This window comes from Megalopta genalis, chromosome 6 (genome assembly GCF_051020955.1).
Source record: "Megalopta genalis isolate 19385.01 chromosome 6, iyMegGena1_principal, whole genome shotgun sequence".
NCBI lineage: Eukaryota > Metazoa > Arthropoda > Insecta > Hymenoptera > Halictidae > Megalopta > Megalopta genalis.
Genome location: NC_135018.1, coordinates 8,293,801 through 8,309,058, shown reverse-complemented (window position 1 = coordinate 8,309,058; position 15,258 = coordinate 8,293,801). Strand labels below are relative to the sequence as shown.

The window sequence follows — 15,258 nt, the reverse complement described above, 5'->3', positions numbered from 1 at the left end:
CAGCAATGGTTGCCTTGTACATCTCACGGTGTCAGAAATTTAGTATTAATTTTGTCATTGCGCGAATCGAACGTGCTTCGAATATTTCTTCGTCAACGATCGCGATTGTAGAAAATCGTCTCGGTTTGATTCGGTTTGGCACGGTTTGGCTCGGCGCAACCAGATTCCTTGGAAACAGGTGCTGTCGCCGTGGCAAGGGGTTGAAGAACATACAATTTAATAATGGAGAATGGTGTCCGGTAACAAAGCGAGCCTTTGCTGCTTGCACTCTGCCTTGTCCCAATGAAAGAAGGGTGGCGGTGGCGAGAGTAGATAAGCGTGGTGCCGCATGACGAAGAAAGAGAGAGAGAGAGAGAGAGAGAGAGAGAGAGAGCGAGGAAGAGAGGACGGGGATGGAGAAATGGCGCATGAGCCGAGCCAAAGAGTGAAAGCGGACGGTGTAGAAGGTGAAGAGCAGTCCTGCTGGGACATAAAAGTAAGCTGGGCGAACCACGACACACCATTACCGTTTCCAGCCCGTGTACTCGCCTATTGTTACGTTACTGCTTCTCTTAAATACTACGCGCGTGCCTTTCCTCCGCGAACCCACCCTCTCTTTCTCCCTTCCTCTTTTTCTGCCTTTTTTTACTCTCTTCCTGTTCGCCTTTCTTTTTCTCCTCAACACGCGCCAAGCCGAGGCACCGTTCAACCTATTTCGAATTAAACGCCAAACCTTTTTTTCTTACGTTCGTCGAACGAAATTAACTCCGGCGATCGAGATTTATGGGGCTGGATCGTGCACGATCCAAAATTTACCCGGAAGGGTTAGGTTAATCGCGAAGATTAATCAGCCGCAGTTCTCGTTCCTTTCGAGCATCTTCGCTGAGAAAATTCCGTTCGGAAATTATGGACTGGCTGACGAGCATTATTTTATTATTTTACGTTGATTTAATGCGATGGTTTTCCGGCGCGAAATGGAAAATCCTACTATATTATACCAGTACTAAACTTCTTTCAAATTGTACACATTTTTAAAAAAAATATTTCACGAGGAGCAACCGTTTGCGTGAACGTAAAGCTGTAATCTTCTTATCGCTGTATCGCGTGCATTTCTTATCGTTTCAAACACTTATTCCAGAACACGCCGCGATTATAAAAAGTGCAGATTATAAAAATGCAACTTTACATTCACGCAAACGATCACCGCTTCGAACATCCTCGGCACGGCGAGAAAGTTCATTTTATTATCACATTTGAAGTTGCACGACCTTTAACGATAACTTAATGGAATCGCTCCGACACCAGTTATTACGTCGCGATAAGAGATCGCCGCGTTCCGTGTGTAGTAAAAGCAGAAATACAGATGACCTTGATGTAATCGTATTTATGAAACCATCGATGTCCTTGAAATCTCGAAAAATATGACCTCTAAGAAAAAAAATCACCGCAGTGTATGTGTCCCTTCGAACCAGATATCTAATCTGTTCATCTTTCTAGCTTTGTAACAGTTTCAGTGAATCACGCTGTATATAAAAATGCGCGGAGAATTAAAGAAAAAAAAAACAAGATAGATTTGGACACCGAAGATTTGCAGAAAAAAAGGAGCCTTTCTCACGTAGGGTGAAAATTTTCTCCGTAGCCAGTATACCATTTATGCAATCGCTAAAATTTATTTGCACCAAATATTATTCAACGATTCGACCAATTTTCATCCCTTACCATTCTAAAGACATTTTTCCTTGACGTAGACCAGGGGTGTCAAACTCAAAAGCTAACTTGGGCCAAATAAACAATGCTTAACTTTAGGTGGGCCGCAAAAAAAAGAATCAATGTTCGTAGAAACAAATATTTTTATTTTGACTAGTACGTTGTAATAAACATATATAAAGTTAAATTATTGTTTACGTCCTGATACTTGACATCAGAAATGTTCATCTCGGGCCGCGAGTTTGACACGATCGAGAAGCAAGAAATCCCTTCGAGAACAATAGCAAAAGTGAAAGCTTCACCGCGAACCGTGAAAAATACAAGAAACGTCGCGTCTGGACATAGGAATCGGAGTTAGGGGTGCGAAAGTGTACGAAACCGAAGGGGATATCCGTTTAGCCGGAGTGAGGGCTAATTAATTTAGCGGCGGCGTCGACGTCGGCGTAAAGGAGCGACGAATTACGATTTAGTTGGTGGGGTTCGGGAGATCGAGGGTGCTTAGGGGGGTGGTTGGATGAGGGCCGAGGCGACGCACAAGGCTGGAATGGACCGGGGTACGGGGTCCTTCCGCGGATGCGCGGCGGATTATCCTTTTAGGTGTCCTTTAATTCCATTTGTAGCCGGTGCTCCGGGCAAAGGCTTTTGTCAACGAGTATTACCAAGAGCCCTTTGTAGTCAAATTGCGATCGAGTAATGTAATAGTTCTGTCCGCGATATGCATTACCCGGCGTTGGCCCGGGAATTCAATAAGATGTTCATGGAAAGAAAATGTAATTTTCTGCGTGGACCGTCCGGCCCGGCCAGCGGGACGGTAACAAGAGAGATTATTTTCACGCTCGTTGATTCGGCTTCTATTCGCCTGGATTGAACGGATGCTTTAATGCAGATGTTACGAGCTTTACGAATTTTTTGACGCGCCACCGTCCACTATCAGTCAACCTGCGGATCCCAATCGGGATTTGGGTGACTGTGTCAATTACTGTGCCGTCCCTTCTTTACTGTAGTCTTGCAATAATTTTACTTCTACTTAAAAACAATGTTATGAAATTACAGATGTAGAATTTTAATTTTATCAAACTGCAGATATTGAATTTTAATTTTATTAAATTACAGATATTGAAAATTTCATCCGCAATTTTCATAACCGCATCAACACTTCAACTTCTTAATCTAATAATTATAAAACGCGGAAACTAATTTAAAACATTTCTGATAGAAGGTTCGACGTGTTTTTGCCTTCACCTAGTGAAAAGACTTGTGAAACGCGTTTCAAAGATGGAAAAAATACAAAAATGATGCTTTTCAAAATGAAACAAAAACTTGACCAAATTACAGAAAGACAATAATATAACCGACTTTCTTAGACATTCTTTTATTTATTTAAAATGATTCAATAACTTAAACAAATTTGCGTTTTATTTCTATTTTACTGTGCACTGTAACTGGATTAAATGTCCATCATCGAAAACTCTGGATGCCACTTTAATGGGCACAGTAACTAATACGCTTACCTTACCTGACAATTTACAAATCAGGGATCGAGTAAGCTTTTAGAAAGCATTTTTCTCGTTAACGAATATTTTTTAATTTTGCTGATTAAAACAGGCGGAATTATTTGTTTCACCCAGTCCCAGGAGAGCATGCACTCGAGCGAATGGCTATGTAGGTTCTAAAAGGATAATTATGATCTTCTCGTGTAACAGAGGATATGATGGAGGAAAAACGGTTCGTTTGAAGCGAACCATTTCACCGTATCAACATTGGAGTCTTTGATAAACGGAGGATTATTTGGCGTTTGTAATCAACAGTGATATCATGTAAAAGATTTCGATATACCGATGCTTAATTAGCCAGGCGGAAAAATATGAAATTTGTAAATAAAATGATGCAAATAATTTTCGGCATTCGCGTAGAAATCTGCAGTATACAACACGCGAGGAATTATAACTGCTGACCGTTGTTGCAATAGTTGTGCAATCCGGGATGCGTCTTTTTAATTTACACGGTGGAAACGAATAAGTCGAGAGTCCCTCGATGCAAATTAAGGACAATAACTGTCCCTATTAACAATTATTGTAAATTCGCATGCGACGTAGATATGTACCTGTGCGTACAGGGAAGAATCTGTTTTGTTACGCAGCGTAGAAATTAATGAGCTGCGATTGTCATGAGTCGCGGATCTCGCTAAAAGGTTTTCTTCTTAATTAATGCGTAATTCTCGGCGACAGCACGATTAAAGCACAATCGACACGTATTATGGAGGGACGTTCGCTAAAGCCAGAAATTATCAAATTAATTCGAACGATAATTCGAGCTCGTTCCGCGGGTTTTTATGTTCCCGGAGGGGAAAATTAATTAAACGACTGGACAGATTACATCGTACCTGCGAGATGGTATTACAAGTTTACGAGCTGGGAAACTTTGTGTGTTCGATGGCCCGTGTTTCATTGTCCGATCGTCAAATCTGACCTCGAAGGACACTGTAGAATAATCATCGAACATTGATAACTCTTTGAGATTTTGCTTCCAATCCGTTGGAAAACGGATATCCAGCGATTCTACGCAAAACAACGCATCAAACAGTCGATACAATTTTTCTACAGCATACTTCGATTTTGAGATAATCGTTTTCGCAACTTGGACGCTCGCATCAGAGTTTGGCAATATTTTATTCGGATGGCGGATAAAAGATAAACAATACGTATTTAATCGAATAAAGATTTATCTAGATAAAAGATATATCCGAACAACATTGTATTCGACACTATCGAACAGAAATTTATCCGAATCAAAAATTTTATTCGAATAAGAATTCATTCGAATGAGATTTTATTCGAATAAGAATTTATTCGTTCAGAAATTCATACGGAAAATAATCGATTCGAATAAAAATGATAGAATATAAAGTATTTTTTCATAGTTTGTCGATTTATTTCTTCCATACTACTTTTTCGAGTTATTCAAATCAAGAATTTTTTCGAATTATTCGAACAAGAAAATTATTCGATTAAAGAATTTCTCGAACAAGAAAATTATTCGATTAAAGAACTTCTCGAATACAAAAGTCTTTCAATAAAGAATTTTTCGAATAATTCGAATGAAAAATTCTTTGAGTAAAGATTTTTTCGAATTATTCGAGTAAAGAATCTTTCGACAGAATAAAGAGAATAAAGAATGAACGTTGTTTGGTATCTCCGTTTCCAATAACGTCGTCGGTGGTTGCTCGAAAACGAGCATAAACGGACTAATAGGCTCCGGCGCAGATTTCGCATCTGACACAGGCCCTTATTTACCCGGTGCTTCACTTTAATCAGCCCTTTATAGCCATTCCGTGAAACGCGGCCCATTTATTCCTTGGTAGTGGTGTTCATTCATTTTTAAAAACGCGCGCATACGTCCGGCATGCCGTGTGCATACTGTATCAAAGACCGGCATTCTGTGGAGCACGCGTTATCGATCGCGCGTAATCTACGGAGTGCAGCGAGCCGAGGACCCGGCAGAGCCATAAGTCGCCCTTTTTTAATTTGGACACCGGCCGGAGCATAGTTAATGGCCGTTACACTTGGATTCGCTCGGACGAACCTGCCGGAGGGACGGTGATTTTTTCGCGGGACGGAGCACTCGGAGACGAGTCGGAAAATCTGCTGGGAAAATTAGTCGGCTCCCTCGCGACCGCTCCTTGGACCGACCGAGCCCGCCCGCTATGATTTATAATTGTCGGAGACGGGGACCCGTTCGAGACAATGACCTTCTTAAATTTACCGCTCCGTTCTCCGTTACGATTCGGGCTCTCGCGTTTTCCATTGCTTCCCCGAAAATCGCTGCGCGTCTGTTGATCAAATCTTTAACCCTAAAGCCTTTAACTCCCGAGTCTCTTGCTGACACACGGATGCGTAACAGGTCACGTTAATACCGCCAAAAATTTGTCTTTTGAAAAGTTCTCCGATATTTTAGTGTCGCGTACTTTGTAATCACTAGACTGCGGAGCTTTATGCAAAATAAAAATTGACCACGATCGTCACAAGAAACAAAAATTTAATAAAAATGTCACGTTCCTTTTAATAATTTTGATAAATTGAAAATATTGTAACAATATTATCAAATTCTTCCTTACACCTTCGCAATTTCATATTTCAACTACTCATATTTGTCACAAAGGTATAAAATCCGCGTGTTTAATGATTATAATTTATATTGATTTACATTTATTTATAAGATACAATAATATTATAAAACGGAGGGCTAACGTGAGATTAACCTGAGCTTGATTTTTCTGTTGTGAAAAAAGAATGGTTTCTAAAACGACGCAAAACGCAATAATGTCTAATGTCGTACAACTTTGTGCCGTCAAATTCAATGTAATAATCCGTCACGTTCTATCCTATTCCGCAGTGTCTTTTATTATCTCAAATTTGCTCTACCAATCTGTCTGAAATCCCGTTTGCTATTCAGTCGCATTTTATTCATCCGAATTCCAGCCAATAATCGCTATGGCTTCTGTCCGGGCAATTTGTAACGGCGAATCTGAGTCGAGATTCGCAGAAAAGTCACGGCCATATTCGAAGCCGGATACCCAGCGTGTCCAGGGTGTTTCGCATATTTAAATATTCCGCGAGTGATAGATCGGAATGTTTGGAGCCGTCGAAGTCGTAGCAGCAAGGGAAAGTGTTGGGTCCGGGTAAAATGTCGGCGCTGTTTTATTCAACGCGCGAGTCAAAGAGATTTTCAGTTCGCAATTCGCAGCGTGCGGCCTGCGTCACTGAAAATCGAGCAGCAGTGACAGTACAACCCAACGGCGTAGCCAGAGGGGCGAACGGTGAGGCACTTGTCCGCTGTGATCGACAACCGAACAACCGACGACCGGTTGTGGTCGACAGCCGGCTGACATAATACGCGAGCATAAATTTCTATACATTATTTATGAAAAGTGAACACATTTCGCGTAAAATTCAAGTCTAGTTTTGTCCAACGTGTTTGCGCTCCCCTAAACGAAATCCTGGCTACGCCTTTGGTACAACCCCCGACAATGTGTTTCCGATCAGACGCTTTGGTATGAAAATGACTAAAAACATTGATTATTTAGAAGCGTAAAATACCATTGTTTGTAATTGAAAATAATGGGGAATTAAGGGGGGCTGAGTACAAAGTAAATGACAACAATAAAACACGAACCTGTTGCATGGAAAAAAGCTTCCGCTGTAATGCAGGCTGCGTCAAACGAACCTGACAGTACGCGTGGTTGCATAGAAAGGCTCCAAAAAGGAAGCGTTTCTATAAAAATCAAAGTCAATTTTAAATTAAAATTCATTTCGTTGATTATGCCTCCATATAATCAAAATAATTTCTAATAGAAACCAATTAACCTATGAAACCTATGAAAATAAGCATTCTGCTGTAAATTTTACATCCAATCCGTATAAATTTCTTAAAACTCCAGCAGTGTATTGAAAATTTCCCTAAATCTTGTTCCTCTTTACGCCGAGATTTGACGGCCATGCTTTTTCATGCTCTGTGTGCCGTTACCAAATCCCAAACGTACTTACTCCGAGTACCGAAGAGAGAAAAAAGATAGTCGAGAGATAGAGCGACGAAAAAACTAGCAGACGACCGAGGCAAAGATAAACCATTTTCTCCTCTGTGAAGGATCAAGATCGTGCTCCTGCTGCGTGCACACGCGCGAGTCTTCTCGGCAGGTTAGTGCACCGAGTGCGCATAAAACTTTCCGTCGCGTCTCTCGATTACAATATTTCCTGAAGAAACATCGTTTCTTTGGCGCACCGCTGTGTTCCGCGCTCTTTTTCATAGATCGGCCTTGAATATTTCATTCATAGTTACCTGTCGAAGCGGAGAATGCGGCTCGCGGTGCCTATGTCGAGGAATACACCGCGCATTTGCATAATTTAATGGGATACAGATTTGACTGTGTCGGCTAGCATTTCTCCCGCTGTCTGGGAACCTCCGACAGATTTACCGAGGAAACGAAATCTTTTTGTTATACGCTTCGCTGCACGAATTACCGCGGATTTCAACGCATCAGGATTCTTTGTTTTACGACTATTGGGATAGCGAGGACGTCCGAAGATCCGCCCGGCGAATCTTGCGTTAATCGATACGCGCGATATACTGTCAACATGATTTCGATTATAATTGTTAAGGCGTCCCTAGACGGTCAATAATATCGTCAGTAGTTTAAGGTTCTCAGCACCGGCGCGGTTTGTCAATGAATATTGACAATATTGACAGCATCGTCGAATAGCATTCGTTCGACGATGTCGAGCAAGAAGTCATCATGCGCAGACTATGTTTCATCATTATCAATGTAGGAAGAGGATTACCAAGAGAGGAAAGAGTACAAGGAGCAAAAACGTTGTGACCATTATGAAACACGACCTCGTAAATATTAGGAGCAACAATAACACGACAGGATATTTTCGTTGCGGTGAACTTGAATACGCGAATTTCATTCTTCTTCGTTTAGCATAAGTATGTGCATGTCGAAATTATCTTTATTCTCTTCTTAATGGAGCCAATAATTCATCATCTTTATTGTAACCCGGAATCCAAATTGCGGCGAACGCGAATGCAGATTTAATTCCTGTTTACCTTCTACGCTTGCATATTGACGATACCTATTGAATTATTGTCAAAATAATTGCATTGATCGTTCGACGGTTTCATTATACATACAACGCGCTCAGAAACAGTAGCCGATCGCCTCGAGTAATAATTATTATTTCTGACAGTTCAGATAGTAACTGAATTGACAGGATAATAAATTCAAGGTTAATTGCCAAATCTACATCATGGGATGATGTGGATACAATCATGTCTAGTATTGTGGAACAATTTGATTAGACAAATCGTAGTATTATTTTGGCATTAATATGGCATGAAAATTGAACAACGTAGCACTGTGTTTGGGATGCGGGTGAAAGTAGATAAAACTACAGTTACTGAGGAAACTGAGAGCGAACACCTTTTATAAAACGCAATAACTTTTCAAAAACTGGACTAAAAAAAAGTGACTTGAATTTTTTTTAGATGATAGCGGGACTAGTCTACTAGACGATGACCAAAATGCTTTTTCTAAAGTTTGCTATTGCTTGGAATGACAAAAACAAAAAATAAAAAGCTCTCGTTTGTTAAATTTTTTATCTGAGCCTATAGCGGAAATTTTGAAAAATGCCTCTCGTAGATCTCGGTAAATTATATGCATGTTGAAAATTTTATCGAAGGTTGACGTCGTTATGAATTACAACAAATTGAAGAAGGAAAAAATCGCAGTTTTATTACGATTTTGACCAAAAACTGGAAGAAATCTGCAGGTTTTTGAATCTTTCAACGCCTATAGCTCGATTCTAGGTTAACCGATTGCGATCAAATTTTTAGCACGCATTTCTTAAATTTTTATTATAAACTCAGATGAAAAAGTTAAAAAACGAGAGTTTTTTCTTTTTTCATTTGTCATCCCATGTAAGCAAAATTAAAGGTTCATTGCTCCTATCGGTTAAAAGAACCTCTTAATTGGTCAGCCGAACAATTAAAAACCTGGGAGGAGCGAGCTTCAGATTGGGTTCAGGGAGTAGCCTGTATCCTTATCGATGTTGTCGTAATTATAATTAAAAAGCAATTCAATTATATTGTTATTCGTAATTCAGATCTCCATTGTATTAATAAATTATAAAGTAATTCAATCACATTGTAATTCAGTCACAAAGTAAGTCATTTACATTATTCATGAATTACATTGTATTTGAAATAAACTCGAGATTAAAATAATTAGTAATTGAATTAACTGAAAGGTTTGAATTATGTAATTGAATTACAATATACATAGTTGAATTACAATGTATGTAGTTGAAATACAATGTAATTGAAATGCAATGTAATTGAAATGCAATGTAATTGAAATACAATATAATTCAATTACGTAATTGAATTAGCACAGCTCTGGTTATAGGATGTATTGTCTGGGTGTTTTCCGTTAGAGTGTTCTATTTTCTCGACTATTGGTGTCCTGACCATTGTGACAATTCTTTCAAAAAGGCACGGCAGAGAACCGGAAGCCTCGACAGTAAGACCATATTTGTTTGAAAGAATCGTGGCGTTCGGTAGACATTTCGTGCAAAAGATTCGCGGGACGGTAATTAGCCAGAAACTCGCGGGAGAGGCGCGTAGTAGAAAGGAAGCCTGCTTAAACTTCGTCAAGCTTCCCATTTTGCGGAGTTCGTATCGATTGCGTGCGGTAGAGAACGCGCGAGATTCGTGACACAATGATTAACCGGCAACGACGAGTACCCCTAGCAAGGGGTGCTTTTTACGTATCGAGATCAAAGATGCCGAAACCGTAAGATAGTAGCGGTTTCCGCGGATGCGACGAGTCAGCCCTTGCCCCTTGCACCCTCTGTTCGGGGTGTATCCTCGGTTCCTCCACGCCACTTCCCGCTCCTTCCCGCTCCCCGCCGCCACGCCGATCTTCACGCTCCCTAACTCGCGGCACCGGTGTGGCAATCTGTTATTAAAATCAGCAATGAGAAAAATCCGTGCCGTATCTACGCGGGACGGACGCGCACCGACAGACGTGTTGCGGCAAAAATTAAGCCACCTGCAAACTCGGAGATGAAATTACGGCCGAGTAGGTCCGCCACCGGAAGCCGTGTGCTGCACGCTGCTTGTGAACGTGGTGGTCGTTGGATAGGATTTTCGACGATCGACCGATAACAATCTCCCCGATGTTCCCTCCGGTTAGTTACTCGCCCCAGTTTTCTCCCAGCTTTTCGGAATTTTTCTCATGCGCCGTTCTATTAATTTGATGCCCTTATGCGGTCGCACGCCGCGCCGCGCCGCTTCTCGGATCAACGTCGGGCAGCCGAGCTGACCCTCGGATTTTCGACTTCGCCGGCGCAAATTAAGAACGAAACTTTTACAGGCTGCTTTCCATATCAGCCGATGCCCTGGAACTTGTTAATAGACCGCGGATTTTACGCGTTTATGAGAAAAATTGTTCCTGTTGGAATTATTTAAGGGCAAGGACAATTTTTATTCGGGATGCACTTAACGGTATGGTTGCAAACGATCACGCTGCATCGAGTCGCTGCTCTAATTTAATATTCAGACACGTTTAAATGACGAAGTTTAAAAAATATAGCATTCACAAAGTTTTATTTTGCGAACAATAATATTAGTGTACATATAATTATGCGCATAATTAAAGCACAGACATAATATATTACGTTTTGTCTTATTATCAGAAACAAGTAAAATATTTAAATTTCGATCGAGGTATTTTGTTCATACTTGTTTTCTTCATAATCGATCTTACAAACACAGAAGCGAAACGTGTTTCACCTGAAAATATGATTTTTAGCGGATTTTTTTTTATTGATTTTAGATAATTTTTAGGTTATATGGAAAGGATCGCAAAAGATCGATCGCACAAACAAAAAGAAACAAATCGGTTTCATCTAAAAAATATGATTTTCTGACATTCCAATTCATTTTCTGACGTTCAAATTCCGACGCCTGGAATTATTTTTAAATTGCTATTGAACCACGAATCAGAAATTCTGAAAAAACCATTGAACGACCGCTGGTAGCTAATGCGCCGATGGAGTATGCTTTCGGATGGGAGCTCTGGAAATTCGGAAAATTAAATTGCCAGCGTCGAAGCGCCATAATCGATAGCAAAAATTGGTATGTAAGCTCGGTTACGCATTTTATTCGGAGGATAATCGGAAGCCGTTTAATTTGCGGCACCGGGTCGCGTTTCAAATTGATTCGGTCCGCTCGAGCCTCAAAAATTGCAGCGGGTTTTCTCGTTTTGACTGACACAAGCATCTTTTTAATGTTTTCGATTGGTGTTGCAGACGCGCAGCGAGCGCGGCGCCCAGCGTAGATTGACGTTTCGATTTAGGCGACACCGCCTTGAAATATTCATTTTCCTCGGGAACGACTGTGCTTATCGTGTTTGCCGATTGTAATTTAATTGTCCGGCAGCGAGGAAATTGGAGTTCTGCCTCGGAACGCACACCACCGATATTACAGATCGGCATTTGAATCCATCGATTTCAGTTTATCCGGCTAAAGCCCTGAAAATCATCTGCTCCTCGAACCAACGAAAATGCGATTTCGCAACAGCGGTGGACGCTAATCTACCGGCGAATTTGCGATCAATTGTCACATCCCCTCGGCCCTTCGGAACGTATTCCGTCGAATACGCGCGCCCGGAAACGGAGACGAGTCTGAACCGAGCAAACGAATGCTTGTGAAACGCTCTTTAGAAAACCGACCCGACGCGTGTAGTCGGTGCTGCGAGAATTTATTGCTTCGAGTTTCCGCGGTGGAAACATCAAAGTATTTTCATATTAAATGCAGCTCGAGTTATTGCAGCACACCAAGACATTGCACGGACTTTACGTTCTCGTTTCATACTCCTTCTGCTTACAAGTTAGGCTTCAATCTCTTTTAATTTAATTGTTCCATGGCTTTGCAATATGCGTCGAATTACCACGAGCTCGTCCTCTACTAGCTAATTACTCCACTTACCCGACAAGAGTTTCTTCGAAAGTTTATATTGAATCAAAAGTAAAATGCACGCTATTTAATATTGAATTAGAATAGCTCTCTCTCTCTCTCTCTCTCTCTCTCTCTCTATCTATCTATCTATCTATCTATCTATCTATCTATCTCTATCTCTATCTCTCTTGGACCCTCATCAAGAACAGCGAAGTCTGGATTAATGTTAAAAGTTTATGAAAAATTCTTCTGCAGGCAAGAGTAATCGAGCTGTTGAAAGTAGAAATGATGTAAGTCGAAAAATTTAATTTGCAAATAATGGAGAATGAATTAAAAGTTCTGTAAAATGCAATAAGATAAAACATTGTTGGAACTCTTTTGTATATGCCGCTTTTAAGCTATAATTTAAAATAATAAAACAAAAAGATCAAATAAAACAGTTTATTAAATATGATTTAATGATATTAACACACCGCTCACATCGCTTTTGCTTCGAATGACTCGATTATCGATATTCTTAGCGAGTCACTCTCGCATCACGCATTCAAATCCTCGTTTCTCCTACGTCACGGCAACACGTCAGATTGCGAAACGGTACTTTACACTATCAAACTGTTCTTTGGACTTCGGTGAGAGACTTCATAGAACTCTGCATCGAATGGAAGCCGAGGGTTATGCTTATCCTGGGTAAACCCCGTCGGCGTCGAATTAATATCGAAAACAGAGGAGCCGGAATCGATGTAGAGAGCGGGCCGAAAGTTTACAGGAGATCCCTGCGCAAACATATAAATCATAATGCACCGTGAGCCGTCTCCGCTCAAAGGATTCCATTACTCAGTCGCAGGTCCGAAAAAGAGGAGCAAAAACGAAAAATAAGAAAAAGAAGAGTCTAGAGTAGGGAGAAAGACGTTCGACGGGGGTTTGCGAGGTTAAGGTAGTGGGAGAAGGCGCGAGCAGGTCCTCGAAAAAATTTCAATCAGTTTCGCTGCTGCGAAAGGAGCGTCGTGTAGCTTCCACGGAAACCTTTTAGGCCCGTGAAAAGATGCACATGTATTATATTAAGCACAATAATGATCGAATTTTCTCTCGTTATCGAACTTGTACGCTCTACCTTTTCCGGAGTAATGATATAGTATGTTTTACATAACGCATCTGACTTTTGATATTAGCAGGTGATTCGATAAAATGCATTTAGTGAAACGCATAATTATTTGAGTAATATAATTTTTATCAACCCGTCGCACTTCGAAGCTTTTTCTGATATTTAAAATACGTAAATAAAAACACAACATTTTTTTGTTTATTAATTCTTATAAAATTTCATAGCATACGATAATAAGATATGTACCTGTTAAATCTTTTATTTATTAATTCTTATAAAATTTCACAGCAGTATAATGATTTTTATTTCAATTCAACTTCTGCTACATTATAATAAAATATATATAGGTATTATACTGCTGCAAAATTGTATAAGAATAAATAAATGAAAGATTACAGTAAATTCGGGTTGCTATGAATGTCCCTATGCTACTCCTACGCCTATGTCATTTTTTGCTACGTCGATGCTAAGGGTCGACGGAGTCGGTCAAGCGCGTAATGCGGCACGCGACGCAGCTCCTTTGACTTGAATTCCCGGAAGACAACCAAACTGGTTTGTTTGGGTGTAAGTCAGATAAGAAACACCGCGGAGCTACAAGGTACGAGTCCAATCGCAACGACCATTGATGGTCAAGTTCTCCATCGAATCGTGACATGTGGCTTCCGAATTTCCGTCGAATTATGCTCGAATAGCATAATTCCAGTGATGTTTTCTTTTGAACGACATACATACCTTCTTTGACGTTGTCTTTAATATTTTTCTAATGCTTCTTTTGTTATAATTACAATTTGTGTAATGAAATAAAATAAGTTACTTGCTTCGTACAATGAATAAATATGGTCTAAAGCATGTCGTGTTTGGTCTCATTTTAATTGGAAGAATCTGATCAATATATTAAAAAAGAATATCATGTATAAAAAATTAGAAATAAAATAGTTAAGGCACCGTTATTATTTTTGAATAATAATTTTTTTGCCAACTGCCCCGACTTCTCTCTCTCTCTCTCTCTCTCTCTCTCTCTCTCTCACTCAGCATACACACACGAAGTGTCGGCAATTATAAAAACGAGCCGCAAAGCTTGAATAATCGTGTCTCAGTGTCCGCCGATTACCGATTTCAATTCCGAGCTTCGTGCCTTCTAGGGAGAATTTACTGTATGTGTTTTTATTTATGTATTTTACAGTATTAATAATTTAGCGTCGCCGTGTCAGTGACATCGGAGTGCAAAGAGACTGTAAATTGGAATTCATCCAGTACCACGTACAATTGGATTTTTTCGAATGCATTTTGAATAAATTTTTTGAAATTATATATCGTTTCTCATACATTTCGACACGCTGATTTCAAATCCGACCGCAAAATTGTTCTATCGCTGCAGGATTTTGAAGAAAAAAGATCAATTTAAGTTGAAAATTAAGGAGAACCCACTAAGATGAACCTATCATTATTTCGGTCACTGTACAAGCCTGCTGGAAGAAAGATTGCCGTCGGGGTTGCCGAAGAGAGGCGAAGAGCAAGCGGCTGGGCACAGGGGTGTGAACGGTCGACTATTGCGAGAAAGCAGGGCCTTATCGTCTACGAGCTGGCGTTTATTTAAATTTAAAACTGGAAGATCGATCTCGAGCGACGCCCCTGCCGCTCGGCTCCGCGCCGCTTCATGCCAGCCCCACCGACCCTCCGCGGCCCCCGCGGGCTCCATGCCCCGTCGACTTTCCTTTTTTCCAATCCCAGACGCGACCCGAGACCCTTTCTCGGCCCCGCGTCTCGCCGCCTCTAATTCCCAGCTCTTGTCGATCGTCTCCGCACCCGGCACGTACCTCGAAAAACTCATTAACGTGTCTCGGTGACTCTCCTTCCGCGTCCTCCGCGTTCTCCTCCTCTTCCTCCACCTCCTCGTCCTCCCACTACGTCCCCTTCTTCTTCTTTCTTCTCTCGCTCGCCAGCCCTCGCTGGCT

At 40.8% G+C, this 15,258-nt stretch overlaps 1 protein-coding gene across 1 annotated transcript in view; it reads left to right on the top strand.

Annotated features, from left to right (window-relative positions):
* The window catches only part of LOC117222361 (lachesin), a 492,917-nt gene that overhangs the window by 301,946 nt on the left and 175,713 nt on the right, over window positions 1–15,258 (top strand). The window lies entirely within an intron of this gene.